Source organism: Alligator sinensis, unplaced genomic scaffold (genome assembly GCF_000455745.1).
Source record: "Alligator sinensis unplaced genomic scaffold, ASM45574v1 scaffold250_1, whole genome shotgun sequence".
Lineage (NCBI taxonomy): Eukaryota > Metazoa > Chordata > Crocodylia > Alligatoridae > Alligator > Alligator sinensis.
Genome location: NW_005841888.1, coordinates 4,242,022 through 4,250,937, shown reverse-complemented (window position 1 = coordinate 4,250,937; position 8,916 = coordinate 4,242,022). Strand labels below are relative to the sequence as shown.

Sequence of the window (8,916 nt, the reverse complement as noted above, 5' to 3'; positions counted from 1 at the left end):
GCTCCCAGCTGCAAGTGCTCCAAGCCCCCCTGCCCTTCTCCCTCCCCCTCCCTTCCCTGAGGTTCTTGTACCGCCAGGGCAGCCACATGCTCCAAGGCCAGAAGCCCTGGGCTGCGGTTTCCGGCTGGGGGTTGCAGGGCCAGGCGGACCCTGCTGTTGTGGGAGCCCGCCAGGCTTCCCCTAGGTCCAACTCCCCTTGTTTCCTGTCATTTTTGACAGGAACCAAGGGCAGATAAGTATTAATTTTCTACATTTTTTAGGGGCCCCATGGGCCAGATAGAATGGCCTCACAGGCTGGATCCAGCCCGCGGGCCGTATTTTGCCCACCCCTGGCATAGATGAAAGATTCACTATATAGTAAAAACCTTACAAGTTTTCACAAATGAAGGAACCACAGTCAGAGTAAATTAACCCTCTATAGTCTCAGCTACACCTGTGCCTTTTTATGGTTGTGTTAAGTGACAGCATCATATGATGACAGCCTAGGTACCACATCCCAAAAAAGGAACAAGACAGATAGAGAGATGCCTAAGGAGTCTTTTATAGATGCAGTGTCAGAGTAGTTCCGTATCGGTTAATGGGGAAAGGCTGGCACAAACTACTTTTTGTGATGGATAGGAGTAGAAACCTTTAAATGGAATTAGGGTTTTTTCTAGCTAAAATTACAATTGAGGAGAGACTTTGAAGGATTTTGAGAGACTTTGTATGTGTTTGGGGACTAGTCTGAGACTTCTAGTGTGAATTGAAGGAATCACTCCATGTATGGTCCTGTAGCAGCACCATAAGATGAACTGCTGAGCCCAATAGGGACACCTCTGATTCATCAGGGAAAACCCCATGCCAGATTGCTAGATTTGTGTTTTGAAGAACAATATTGGGATAGTTCCTTGATAACTTCAAGCACAAGAGAACGTAAGGAACCAAAAGGGTGTGATCTTAGCTAAAATGACAGATCTACTGGAAGTTAAGGAATCTCACAAATTACCAAACAAAGTGAACAAACAATCTCCCAGGAAACTACATCCTGTGTTTTGATGTCTGTGTGGGTGTTTTACAACTTTACAAGTAAATGTACTGTAAAATATCTTGCAGAAATAACAAAGGCTTGACAGTAAGGGACCTTGCTACAAGGATCTAGTGTTCATATCCTTGCTCAGAAATAGGACAAAATCACTTTTTATGAATTAGAATGTTTATACAGTTTATCAAGGCTGTGTAAAAAGTGATACCTAGTCGTTCCCCTTAAAAACCATGTGAAGTAAGCAAGACACACTGAGGTACTAAAAGAGGGCAGGGCAGAATGTACCTTAGAAATTATTTTTTACCTCTGACCCCATCTTTAAAGGTATCTGTTATCTTTTCTTTCATTCTAGAGTTAGATATAGTTAATTGCCAAGAAAGCCTGGTTTTCAGCCTCTCTACAAGGTTGACAAACGTTACACATAAACCAGTTTAAGTGATCAGAAACTGGTTTAAACCTGCAACAGAATATAAGTTCAGTGCACATAAACCAGTTTCATAAACCAGTTTATGCAACATCTGTCCCAGACCCCTTCCTAGTTTAAATTGCATCAGAGTCCCCCAGCAGCCCAGCATGCTTTGCAGCTGGGCTGGACTGTCTGCTCTGGAGAGTAGGGCTGGCCCCGCCCCTCTGCTCCCTAGCCAGAGCTCTGGCCAAGACTGCAGGCACAACAGGGTCTGCCTGGCTTCCCCCTGCACCACCCCCTCCCTCCCTGGCCACTTGCTGCTAAAGCAGGGATCCCCTCCTCCCTCATCGAATCATAGAATCAAAGGACCAGAAGGGACATGTAAGATCATCAAGTCCAATCCCCTGCTATGGGCAGGAAGTTATAAGGCTCAAACAAATACAACAAGGTGCTTGTCCAGCCTTCTCTTGAACACCTCCAAAGATAATGACTGCACCACCACTGCTGGGAGCGTGTTCCAGATTCTAGATACTTTTATGGAAAATAAGTTTTTCCTAATGTCCAACCTACATTTTTCCTCAATTAGCTTGTGCCCATTGGTCCTTGTCCTCCTTGGGGGTGCCTTTCTGAAGAGTTGCTCCCCTAGATCTTGCTGTTCATCCTTGACATATTTGCAGGCGGCTATCAAGTCACCTCTAAGTCTTCTCTTGCTCAGATTGAAAAACCCAGTTACTGGAGTCTCTCTTCATAGGGCCTATCTTCTAGGCCCCTAATCATACAGGTGGCTCTTCTCTGTACCCTTTTGAGCTTATCCACATCCTTCCTGAAGTGCGATGCTCAGAACTGGACACATTACTCCAGATGTGGCCTCACCAATGCCTAATAGAGGGGGAGGAGCACCTCTCTGGATCTGTTCACAACACATTGGCTGATACAGGCCAGAGTTCTATTTGCCCTGCTGGTGACTTCATAGCACTGTTGACTCATATTCATCGTCTGGTCGACTGTCACCCCCAGGTCCCTTTCAGATGCAGTGCCAGCCAGTGGACCACCACCAATCATATAGTTGTGGTGAAAGTTCTTCCTACTCTGATGCAGGACCTGGTACTTGTCCCCATTAACCTCATCTGATTGCGTTCAGCCCATAGGACCCTATTCTCAGATATGCCTGCATTTCTCCACATCTTGATGTCATCTGCAAACTTAATCCTTGCACTTTCCACCCCTTCATCCAAGTCATTGATAAAGATGTTAAAGAGCATGAGCCAAAGCACTGATCCCTGGGGGACACCACTGGAGACAGCCATCCCATCGATTACAACTTCCTGGGATTGGCCTCTGAGCCAATTGTCAACTCGCCTCACTATAGATTGGTCTAGGCCAGTACCCTTCAGCTTTGTAACAGGGGGTTTTCCTGGGGCCAGTCTTCCATTGGCCAGCCTACCTTTTTCAGGGCCAACCACTTGCCTCCTCTCCTGCCATGCCTTGATGATACATAATTATTTTGTTAATTAGGCAGGAGGCTGCCCATTCTAGCCCCGATGCCAGGGGGCACTATCTGCGGCTCCATTCTTCCCCTACACTGCAGCCCAAGCCTCACAGGTGGCATCCAGGTGACAATGCTTCCGGCCAACAGCTGGACCAAGCTTAGCCCTCGTTGTCAGGCCTTAGACACACACACATTCATACTGCCCTCCTCTCATTAGGACCTCTCACACTCCACCCCCTCTTACAGGGTCTCTTTCACACATCAACAACATGTACCGCTTTGCTCCCTCTCGGAGTGGGCCCCTTTGGCCATAGGCTTTATGTAACACACACCTTGGGTGGCAGACGTACCATCTTTTGGGCCTCTCCTGTGACCCTCACTGAAGTAGTGGCCAGCCAATTACCTGACAGGGGCCAAGCTTGCCCTGGCCTCTCCTGGGCCAACTCTATACAAACTCACACACACACACTCCAGGCTCCCAGCCCTCTGGTTCCCCCCTCACTGGGGCTCCCCATCTCCACCCCTCACTGGGGTCGCTCCCTCACTGAGGCTCCACATCTCCACCCCCTCACTGGGGCCACGGGGCTTCCCTCCCAGGTGGGGGCTTAGGTGGCTGTAGCTGTGCCTGGCCCCATCTGGGTCTTGCACCCTCTTTGGGCTCAGATGGCCATAGCCATGCCTGGCCCCCTTGTACCCACAGAATTGTGGGGGCTAGGGGTTAAGGCACCCTGACCGGCCTTTCACTAGGGTAGTAACTGGCCTGGTATTTCCTGGGGGCTCCCATACCACTGGGAGCCCCACCAGGCCACCCACTCCCAGCAGGGTGCAGTTTTGGTCATGCCCAGGACCAGGAGCCTCCAAACAATCCCCTTAAGCTCCTTCCCTTACCTCCAAGATGTTTCTGCAACAGCCTTTCAACCAGGGGATGTTTCTGCCTGCCTGCCAGCAGCAAACTGCTCTGTTTATATAGGCGGCCAGAGTTCTAAAATGGCCACTGTAATCAAGCACCTGCTGGCTGTTTGGCTCAGCCCTTAAAGTGGCAGGCACCAACAGTGCCCTGCCACAAGCTTAAGTGAAAAGATCTCATGGGAAACAGTATCAAAGGCCTTGCTGAATTCTAGATAAATGATGTCAACTTCATATCCCTTGTCCAGCTGGTTAGTTACCTGATTGTAAAAGGACACCAGGTTTGTTAGGCATGACCTACCCTCAACAAAGCTGTTCTGGTTGCTTCTTATTACCCCTCCAGTTATAAGCTTATGGATGATGGCCTCCTTGGCAATTTTTTCAAAGATTTTTCCCAGGACCGAGGTTAGACTGACCGATCTGTAGTTTGCAGGGTCGTCTCTCTTCCCTTTCTTAAAGATAGGTACCATATTAGCCCTCTTCCAGTTGTTCAGGACCACTCCCAAGTTCCATGACTCTTGGAACAGCTTTGCCAGAGGCCCTGCTATGAGCTCAGCCAGTTCTTTCAGGACTCTCGGATGCAGGTCATCTAGCCCAGCAAACTTGAACACATCCAAATGTTCTAAGAGTACCCTCACCTGTTCGGGACTGATTTCATGTGGACTGTTATCTTCCCCATATTCCCTGGGCCTCTAAACAGGTGAACAACTCCTGTCTGATTTCAGGAACACCGAACTGAAGTAAGTATTTAGGAGCTCTGCCTTTTCATGGAGATCAACTGTGGGCTGGCCCCTCCCGAATTCAGTCAGGGTCCCACAGTGGAGCTTGATTTTTCTTGCTCCCTATGTACTTATAGAAGGACTTTTTGTTGTCCTTTATTTCAGTTGCCAGCTTGATCTCCATGCCTGCCTTGGCTTTCTGTGTCTCATACCTGCAGACCCTGGCTGTATGATTGTACTCCTCTTTGGATGCTGAACCATTTTTCCATTGCTTATATGCTTCTTTTTTCTTTTTCAAAAGTTCCCTGATATCCCTGTTAAGCCGAGCGGGCATTTTAGTCCTTTTCCCACTTTTTGACCATGTGGGGATGGCCTCTTTTTTAACAGTGAGTATTGCCCCCTTAAGGAAGCTCCACCCTGAGCTCCCAAATCATTCAGTTGCTAGTCACAGAGGGCCTTTCTAACTACACTCCTGAGTTTACCAAAGTCTGCCCTTCTGAAGTTTAGGACTTCTGTTCTACTGGCTGAATTCCCAGCCTTTCGGAGGATGGTGAGCCTAATCAGGTCATGGTCACTGTCACCCAGAGTACCTCCAATCTTCAAGTCCCCTACCATGTCTTCCCCTTTGGTCAGCACTAAGTCCAGAGTGGCTTTACTCCTAGTTGGTTCTTCCACAGCCTGTGTCAAGAACGGGTCATCAATAGCTGCCAGGAAGTTGGTTGACCTGATGGAGCTGGCTTCCAAACAGATGTCAGGGTAGTTGAAGTCACCCATGACAATCAGGTCTTTAGTGTTGGCTGCCTCAGTCAGTTCCCTGGAGAATTCCTGATCACTCTCATCTTCTTAGTTTGGAGGCCTATAATATACTCCTACCATCAGGTCCTCCTCTCCTGAGCCCCCTTGTGTGCAATCTACCCTCTCTCCCCCAGACATGCCTGGTTTAAAACCCTCCTCAGCAAGTTGGTGATTCTTGTAGAGAAGAGCTTCTTCCCTCTGCCTGTGAGGTGAATACCTTCTCAAGCATGTAGACCAGTGCCGTTGAACTCCATGCCAAGGTCGAGGAATCCAAAACCAATATGGTGATACCATCTGTGAAGCCTTCAGTTGATTTCCTCAATGCACTCCTCCCTCTAATAACAAAGGCCTCTAACTGAGAGTATTGAGGAGAAGGTCACTTGTGCTCCTAGTTCCTTGAGCTTTGCCCCCATAGACTCCCTCCCATCTCCCACAGCACGGACCCCAGCCACACAGACACTAGCCATGTGATATACTAGCTAATGCTGAGAGGTGTTTGTGTGTGTGTGTGTGTCTCCAATTTCACTGGGACAGGACAAAGGCAGACAGGACAAAGCCACTTAGGGCTTTTTGGAGCTAATCAATAGGTCAGCTGATAATGTCTCTCCATTTCTTCCTTGGAGAGAGCTGTCTAAGCAGAGCTTGAACTAATGAGAGAGGCTTTTGTGTTCTTGATGGGCTGCTAAACACTGTGTTATCAGCTCCCTTCTGGCTCCCTCACCTGTCAGGTTTGCTGCAGACAGTATGAAGAAGCAGGGAGAGGGAGATTGAAAAGCTCAGTATCATCAACAGATGCATACACTGCACACAAGCAGTCCTCCCTCCCCACCCACCCCCCTTTGCCTCAGAGTGCTAGCCAGGGGCTAGGGTCTGACAACATTCCCACCCCTTGAGCAAGAAGCAGGGAAAAGCCTGGGACTTTGCAAGCAGGGTGGGGATTTAAACCCCTCCCTAATCAGAGCATCCTGCCAGGGCCTGGCTATGCCCCCCGCCCCCCCCCAGTCAGCACTGTAGAATGGAAGGGAGTGCTGCTTTAACACCCCTTGGCTTCTAGCCTGAGCCACTGCAGGCATGTGCCTACATTTCCTCAGTCCAGAGGGAATGTCTATGCAGGCAGGGTAGACTCACTTGCAAAGATTGAATCAATTCAGGCTCAGGCTTTTTGAATGTCTGTCCCTAGCCGTCCTGTGAAAATTCTGATAAGTTTTACAAGAACAAACCAAAAAAATCCCCTGGTTTTATACATCAAACTTATCTTCTAGAATGAACCACAGAAAATAATGGCATCTATCTTCGAACTGAAAACAGATACTCAGAATTTTCCATTGCTAAGAGAGCAGAATTTGTCCCAATATTTTCAACTCTTTCACTACCTTAAGTAATGCAGATCTGTGAAAATGAGATGGTAGTGGTCCAGGGCCTGTAGTGGCTCCATGTCTTATAACTGTAAGATAATTCTTCTAATTCTAAGATTTCTTAAAGCTAACAACTAGACTTATTGCTAGAAATGGTGTCACACAAGTATCATATGTGTGTAGTTGTTACTTTTGGTTGACTAATTACTCTAAGACATTTCCTTTAGTAAATGATGTGATTTGGTTTCAGATGCAGCCAGCAACATCTCAGCTTGCAGTGAAAATGGAACCTCATTTACCTCACTCATGTCATACATACAAAGATACAAACATACACTTTTTGCACCAGAGATGAAGTCACAATTAGCCCAAACAATTAGCCCTGAAGTTTTGTTTTCTTGTTTTTTAAAAACCCAGCATTTACCAGCAGATTAAGGTTTTACAACTGTCATTTGATTCCAGTCACCTAGATATTCAAAGTGCAAGTTACAATGTAATTTGATAAGCTGTAGAAGCAATCTATTATCTTCCCTATCTTACTCCTCTCTTCCTGGTGTGAGCTATATGGCAACCCAACTGCTGCCATTGATTTAAATGTAATTGTGGATATTCAGGACCTGACTCTGCTTCTCCTCAGCAGGATTTCCTTGGATGTTATTATACAAAGGATGACATCAAAGGAACAAAAATTTAATAAAAGATGTTAAAACTGGATCTAACTCAAGTGTGTCATGAGCAGCTGCATACTGTCTTAAATTAAATGGGATATTCTGGTTTGTATTTGAAAGTACATTTAATATTTTCCTTTATCCTCCAACTGTTTGCAAACATGGCTCACTAATGTAGGCCTGCACCCATTTGTTCAAGTTATCTAACATTTGTCTCAAGACTCACCTTCAAGACTGTCTTCCCCTCCATCCCATTGTCTTTCAAACAAACGATAATGTAATGATTTATCATATATAGTATCTAATATCCCTTGCCTGAGCACTCTGTAACACCTAATTTTAAAAAATTGCAAAATGTTGACTATGATATGCTCACAGTAGTCATAGCACTTACTGTTTAAACTAAGTCAATATTAGCACAGCAAAACCATAACATGAAAGAGCATCATGCAAATATTGAAACGACTGCTTTTTGTGAGCCTACTAAACTGGTTATACTTAAAATTTTCTGAAAACAGGCAAATTCAATGAAGGAACTTTGCCATTTATTGTGGTGGTGATGACTTGGAAGAAGCATGTAAGAATACTTCAATGCAAACAGAAGTTAGCTAACGTTACAATTCTTAAAAAGTGTATATAAGCATAGTGAGAAGAGACTGTGACAGCAGTTTCTTCTGTGAAAGGCAACTCTGTATTATGACAGCAGAATTTTTCTATTCAAGAAGTGCACACAAAAAGAAAAATCCAGAGGGAACAATAAATATGTAGGATATCATAAAGATGTAAAGGCTAGTGGAGCAGACTTGCTTGGTTTAAAAAAAAAATAGCATTATGCTGTGCCATGTCTGTGTCTTTGACTTCACATTAAACATGCTCAGCTTAAAGGTAAAAATTCCTCCCATACCTAACCGCATACCCTGCAAATTCACCCTTGCATCTGAAACTCAAGCTGTGTCCCTTCTGGCTTGTACATAACAAGTAATAAAGATTATGTATGTCTACCATGCCACAGTTTGCCCTCACATAACACATTTTGCAACAATAGTATTTGCTATTCAGTAGCACAGAAATAAATAAGGGCAGAATTTATTTAGCCCAGTAATTGGAATTAGTTAATAATTTTGCTGATGATGTTAAAGTGAGTAAGTTCTGGCTCCCTCCCCCACACCTATTTTAGATGTATAGTGCTAATTAAAGTCAAACTAGTGCATTGCAGTAACTCCAAAAGCAGATTTGTTGTGTAAGAACCTGCCATTTGTACAATCCATTTTCAGAGCTGATTTTAAGTATTTGAGTCCCATCTGCTTTTTTATACTATTGTTGATTGTTGCACAGGTATCCTTACACATTAATCTTGCTGCTGTAGCCTGATCTTAAGTCAGCAAAGGATCATACTGCTGCTTTAACTCCTTGAGGGATTTTCTAAGGATGTCCTATTTCTCTGTGCTTGGTTTACGTTATTGTGACCGTCAGGGTTGGTATCAAGTTACTAGTATGGGAGTGACCATGCCAAGAAGGCACTGAGCATGCCCAGGATAAACTGTTTTTAGAAGCCTG

At 45.5% G+C, this 8,916-nt stretch overlaps 1 long non-coding RNA gene across 1 annotated transcript in view; it reads left to right on the top strand.

The window, feature by feature from the left end:
• The window catches only part of LOC112549281, a 53,264-nt gene extending 45,953 nt beyond the window's left edge, over positions 1 to 7,311 (top strand). Inside the window, exon 3 of the long non-coding RNA XR_003092666.1 lies at positions 6,942 to 7,311. This is a non-coding gene — a long non-coding RNA (uncharacterized LOC112549281). The remainder of the gene's footprint in view (positions 1 to 6,941) is intronic.
• Positions 7,312 to 8,916: the final 1,605 nt, after the last annotated feature.